A 6,000-nucleotide genomic window follows, 5' to 3' on the forward strand; every position below is an offset into this window, starting at 1 on the left:
GGATGTGGAACGGTGATAAAGAAAATGATATTAATAAAGCAGATAATCACAATTAATAGATCTAAAAAAGATCTAAATTCAGCCATAATGTTCTTTTCAGTCCTGTTTTTTTTTAAAGTATGACTGAAATTATTCCTTGAAGGATTCCGTTTGGCGAACCGCTGCTTAAAAAGATAAAAATCCGTTTCCCCGTGTTATGACTAAAACGTTTCTGCTCCTGTATATGTTTAAAAAGCATTTAAAATGTGCCAGAAACATTACAGATTTGTTTTAGTTTGTTTTGCAGTCTTAATAAATATTATCTCCACTTGTTCTTTCCCAGATTTTAGTCTTCCAGCATTATGCACTGTATACATGTGCATTTTGTCTTTTTGATGAGACCTTGCTCATTTATTTTTCGTCAGACTTAGAGCTTTTTTTTCTTTCCTGTTTTTTTTTCTTTTTTTCTTTTTTGATCCATATTTAACCACTTTTAACTGAAGATTTAACAGCTTGAATAATCACACCAGTGCCCAAGAGTCTATATTTAATATTACAGGTTTGTAGGGTTGGCAAGAGTTAGAATGCATAGATGAGTGTCAGATAGGTCGTGCAGTTTCAGTTTTACTACAGTACTACAGTTACTGTATTATTCTTTGTATAATGTAACTTAAAACTTCCTGTTGTTAAAAAAAAAAAAAGATTCACCTGCATTCATTTGGTTGTGGTTCCCCACTGAGTTGCAGTATTGTTAAAATTGCATGTGATGTACTGTGTATCACACATTGGTGCAGGATGAGTTTTAGACTGTAAAACTGCTTTGTAAAGCTGTGCATGGTAGAATTAGGAAGGGGTTGTTGTATTGTTTTACAAAAAAAATCCACTGCGGTCACTCTGGATATTTAGGAGTGCTATTCTGCCTCCTTATTTTCGATTTCTTTGATTTCTAAGGTGCATGGAGAGCATCCAGTCTTCTATCAACAAGTACTACCACAGCATAGAAATCAGAATTACGTGAGCAAGCTTGTGTGCAGTAAGTGGTGCTAGGCTAAAACAGACTTTATAGCTGGATGGCTTTCACATTAATCCAGTTTTCTGATTCACTTCCTGTCTTACATTAAGATTGACAGCATGTCAGAATAATACACACTAATAATTCCCTCTCTCATGATAGACTAAGTAAATACTGGATGGTACATTATATCACATCTTGAGTTAAAAGTTGCATTGTGGAATGATATGAGTCCGTGCTGATACAATGTCTGTAATGCAACACAAACATCTTTTCCATATTGTTAATAGCTTTAAATTCTTTACTTTTTTTTAGTAGTTTTTAAACGAATAATCTTACAGATTGCCCTTTTAGAGATGTTTTCGCTATTAAACTGGTTCCTCTCAAGTCCTTAAGCCCTCTTCATCATGTTGATTGCCATTCAGAGATTCAGTCCTATTTGACTTTAGGTTTTATGATTAATTAAAGCAAAAAAAAAGAAAAAAAAAAAGACAAACCAACAAAAAGAGTGTGTTTCCTTCTCGACAGTTTATTTAATGTGCGGGTGGAAATTCCAACATAATAATCCTCTCGGTGTTTTTAGGTGAATTAACAATGGACAGGATGTTTCTGTGAGGTCAAAAGATACAAAGACGTATAAGGCTGCATCAGGGTGATGTACGTAACCTGTGGTTGTCTCATCCATCAAAACAAGATTACACCAGCATGACTTTGTATTGCAAGTTTTAAACAGAAGATAAGCTTCAAACTAGTGAAGTAAACACAAACAAGCGGAAAAAAATAAAAACAAAACCTGAATTATGGCGCAATTTATTTTGGACAGATAAGATAAAACTCAATCCATCCTGTACCAGTGAAAAAAGAAAAGTTAAACAGTTCAAGCACACGTCACCTGTCAGATATGATAGATGTAAAGTATGTTATTTGCCTGCATGAGAGTGGATTTCATTTTTTTTAGATGATTAAAAAACAGTTGTCTCAGTAAAGCTCTAAGATCTTTATTATTATTATTATTATTATTACTATGTAGAATATTTTTTACTCATACTCATCGTATGGGTATGAACACACATATATTCAAACTTTAAAAAATATTCTACTATATTCTTTGTGATCCTTTTACATTAAAGGTGAGATTTTTTAAAATCCAAAATACACCACAAGTCACCCTAAAGTGGACTGAAAGGTTAACTTTCAAAACTGTCTTGAGTGCAAGTAATGTGGTGGATGCCCATTCCAAGCTGTTGACTGGGTTTAGCCTCTTTGAGCTCCTCAGATACGAAGGAGATTATCAAATGTGGGCGGCTTAGAACCACAGGTAGTCAGTGAGGAGCTTTCCCACTGCTTGCACCTCTGAGTCCAAAGTTTTCTATAGATGGCAAAAAAGTCCCGAAATGTCAAATTCAGGCATGTAAAAACATCAGCATTCTGGTAGCGCGAACATCTATTGAGGAAGGTAGAAGTTGCATGGAAAGTTCACCCTGTTTTTCTTTTCTTTGACTAAACTGAGCAGGTCAAAGAGCTCACTTATCTTCTGACATTTGCCTGCAGCTATTTGTGGGGAAAGGTCAGCAGCTTTGCTGTTTTAACGTAAGCTGGGAGAGTGGAGTGATTTCACCTACCTGTGTCACTAAATCCTGCTCGGAGCTGCTCACCTGTGAACACCAGCCCTTAATCAGCAGCGGCTCAAAGGTGACCCGAGCACCTAGACCTCCAGCCTGATGTCATAACACACCTTAATTTTCTCTTTTTTTCTACCTCAGAGGCTCTGCAAAGTGCTCACTAGTGCAGACACGCGCCACAGCCATTGATCAAACCTCAGCTTTCACTGCTAATGCTTGGATTTCTCACTGGAACATTCTTCAGCACAGCTGCCTCGTGTTTCTTTGGGTTCTCGGGCTGAGGGTTGCTTGTCCTGTAATCCCCTAACCCAGCCTTGAGACCTAAAAGTCTGTAAGTGGTGTGGGGGGTTCAGGGAGGGAGACAGACAAGGGAAGCAAAGTCTGAGGATAGATTGGACAAACTATTTTAATCCCTGTAATGGAATTGGCATGTAAACTCATGAACCTAGAAGTAAACAAAAAGAAAATGGAGAAGAATGGATGTTGAACTGATCTGAGCCTCTCTGGGATAACTGTGTTGAAACTCTTCTTTCCCCCACCAAACTGCTTCCAGTCTCTTTCACGAGAACAAAGGTGGCCCAGCGTCTTTTCCAGCCCACCCCGTTCAACAGATGTCATGCTTAAATAAACCCTACAACTCCCCTTTTACAAAGAATGTTTAAGCAAAAAGTTGCCGACCCACTTGGGGTTTTGTTCTTCTGTAGTCAAAGAAACACACAAAAACTTTAGCAAAGACAGTATCAGTGACCTTTTGAGTTCACAATAAAAATAAGCCATGCCAAGTCACCTCTTATTGGCACTCTTGCTGGAAAATATCATCAGACCCGTAACAAAGAGAGATCATCAGTGACACTCGGGCATATGAGATTGAGGCTCTGTGTGTCAAATGATGTGGAGCTGTGAGTGAGAGGACTTTAATGTCTGTCCATCTCATGCTGTCACTGGTGCAATCCTGCCCCTGCCAGATGTTATCAAAGAGACCTGGTCAAGTGAGCTGCAGAAGGGGGGCTTTTTGAGCCTTTCCCTCTCTCTGTCAGGGTGCAGGAAGATACACTTGGGCTTCAACACTGTCCAGACACAGCCTGAGTGCAGCAACGCCTGATGCCGGGACTCTGGGGGGTAACGCTGGGAAACTTTCTCAATGGATTAAAAAGCTTTTTTTATCACCATTTGGATTGGCACTTGAAGATACTCCTTTAATCTGAGAGGGGGAATTGACTTTGGCCACACCGCAGCCCCTAAGAGGCCAAGCAAAGAGGTAGCAGAATAAATTCTCCAGTGGTGAGAACTTCACAAGTGTCATGTTCTGGAGCTTGAGAGAAAAATAGATTAGGCTTGAATAGATGGAAATCAACCAGGAATAGAACATAATTAAATAACATGGATGCAGAAGGCTGATACACTGCCCTGAGAGATCCTGTGACCAGTGTTTCAAAACTGAATATCTAGGATTCTTTTTGGATAAGAACGACTGTGTAATATTCTCCAAATCAAGTTATGAGGTCACCGTACAAAGTTGCCATTCAGCAAGAAAACTGCTGCCATATTTTACTTTCTCAAGCCATAATAAAAAGAAAGGCAGATCTTTCCAAAACTTTACTAATCCATTTTTCAGAAAGTTACGTACCACCTTCAGTGACCCCGGCTGAAAGCAGAAAGCTGTATCAAAATGAGAGACACAAATCAGACTGCCTATCTACTCTTTAATTCTATCAGTGACAAAGAGCCTAACCTCATAAATCATAAATGGGCCACAGAAGAGCCGCAGCTCCCCCAAATGAACCAACACAAAATTCAAAACTTACCAGAAGTGAAGTACATTCAAAGCTTCTGCTCTAATTTAAAATGTTTCCACTTTGTTATCTTTTCGCTCCAAAAACACACGAGTGTTAACAGTATCTTTTCGAAACTTGACATTTAATGTAGTGCGTAAATCACTCCGGCGACCTGTTGTCCTTTTAAGAATGTAATTACATACTTTCAAATAAAACTTAAAAGGATCTGACAAGTTTTAAAATGCAGTGTGTGCTCTCAAGACGGAGGGAAGGAATTCCAAGCAGTTGGGATATGCTAACATCCCTGTGTGGGCGAAGAAGACATGATAGTGTTGAAATGAAAGAAGGAAAAACTGAAAGAAATATAAAATTAAAGGTAATCAATGCTGCATTCACCGATATTATCGTGAATCTGGGTTCTATTTTTCATCATAGATGTCAAATACTACTATTGAGGGTTTACTATATTTGTGAAATAGTGAAGATCACAGTGGTAGGAGAGACCCTCAGACATCAATCCCACCACCTCATTTAATTATTTATAATCTACGAATGATACAGTACTGTGCAAAAGTCTTAAGTTACAGTCATTTCTTTATCTTTTAATAGGCAAATGGTTGATAGAAATTTATTGAAACATGTGTAAACATAACACGCTTGTAATTATTTCTAACAATTGGTGTGGCCACCTTTACTCATCAGGCTGAGACATGTCAAAGCTTCCCTTTATTTGTTGCCTTTTCTTCCATTCTCTGTCAAGATGGTCTCACATTGTTTTAATAATTTTGATGTCCGAGCTCTGGAGAGGGCAATCCATGACCGATAGTGTTTTGTTGTGTGTTTTTCCACCGAGCTATGCTTTTACTGCATTGGCAGTAAAAGAGATCACTTGTAAAAGAGATCACTTGTATTTCAGATCACTGTCATGCTGAAAAAAGAAGCGTTTCAGATGATTTTGCACGGTGGATCAAAATCTGGCCATAATTTTCTGCGTTCATAATTCCATCAGTCTTGATAAGATCTCCAACACCACTGGCTGAAATGAAGCCCTGAACCATAACAGAGCCTTCACCGTGTTTTACAGATGGCTGTAGACACTCACTTATTGATGATTGACAACGTTGTGATGATGTAATGTGACAATAAAAGTGATTTGATTTGATTTTGATTATTTGAACCTAAATTACACATTTGGATTTTAAGCCTGTCAAACTGTGCTACCTAAAAAAGATTCAGTTGAAGAAATTGAACAAATGCCCTATCTCTAAGCTGCATTCTCTTTCAAAAGTTTTGGGAAATATAGTTTATACTCAGTTGAAGACTTTTGTTTTTTGGAAAAGCATGATCTCCTGAGGTTTGAAATCCTTCCTAGCACAGAGTTACACTGTTACAGGTCTTTAATGATATTTTCCTGGTATCTGATTCTGGTGACTACGTGATTTTTCTTCTGCTTGATCTAACTGTGATACATGGACCTGGTATTTCATTTACAGCATCTTGAGAGTATCCGTGCGTGTGCTTTGGAAGGATTTCTGCTGGCTCTGATTCCTCCTCCACTCCCCTGCTACACGGGGTTCCACAGGGCTCAATTTAAGGGCCACTGCTTTTTGTA

Source organism: Rhamphochromis longiceps, linkage group LG19 (genome assembly GCF_057381845.1).
Source record: "Rhamphochromis longiceps isolate RC_006_pf linkage group LG19, R_longiceps_female_GT1.1, whole genome shotgun sequence".
In the NCBI taxonomy this organism is placed as follows: Eukaryota; Metazoa; Chordata; class Actinopteri; order Cichliformes; family Cichlidae; genus Rhamphochromis; species Rhamphochromis longiceps.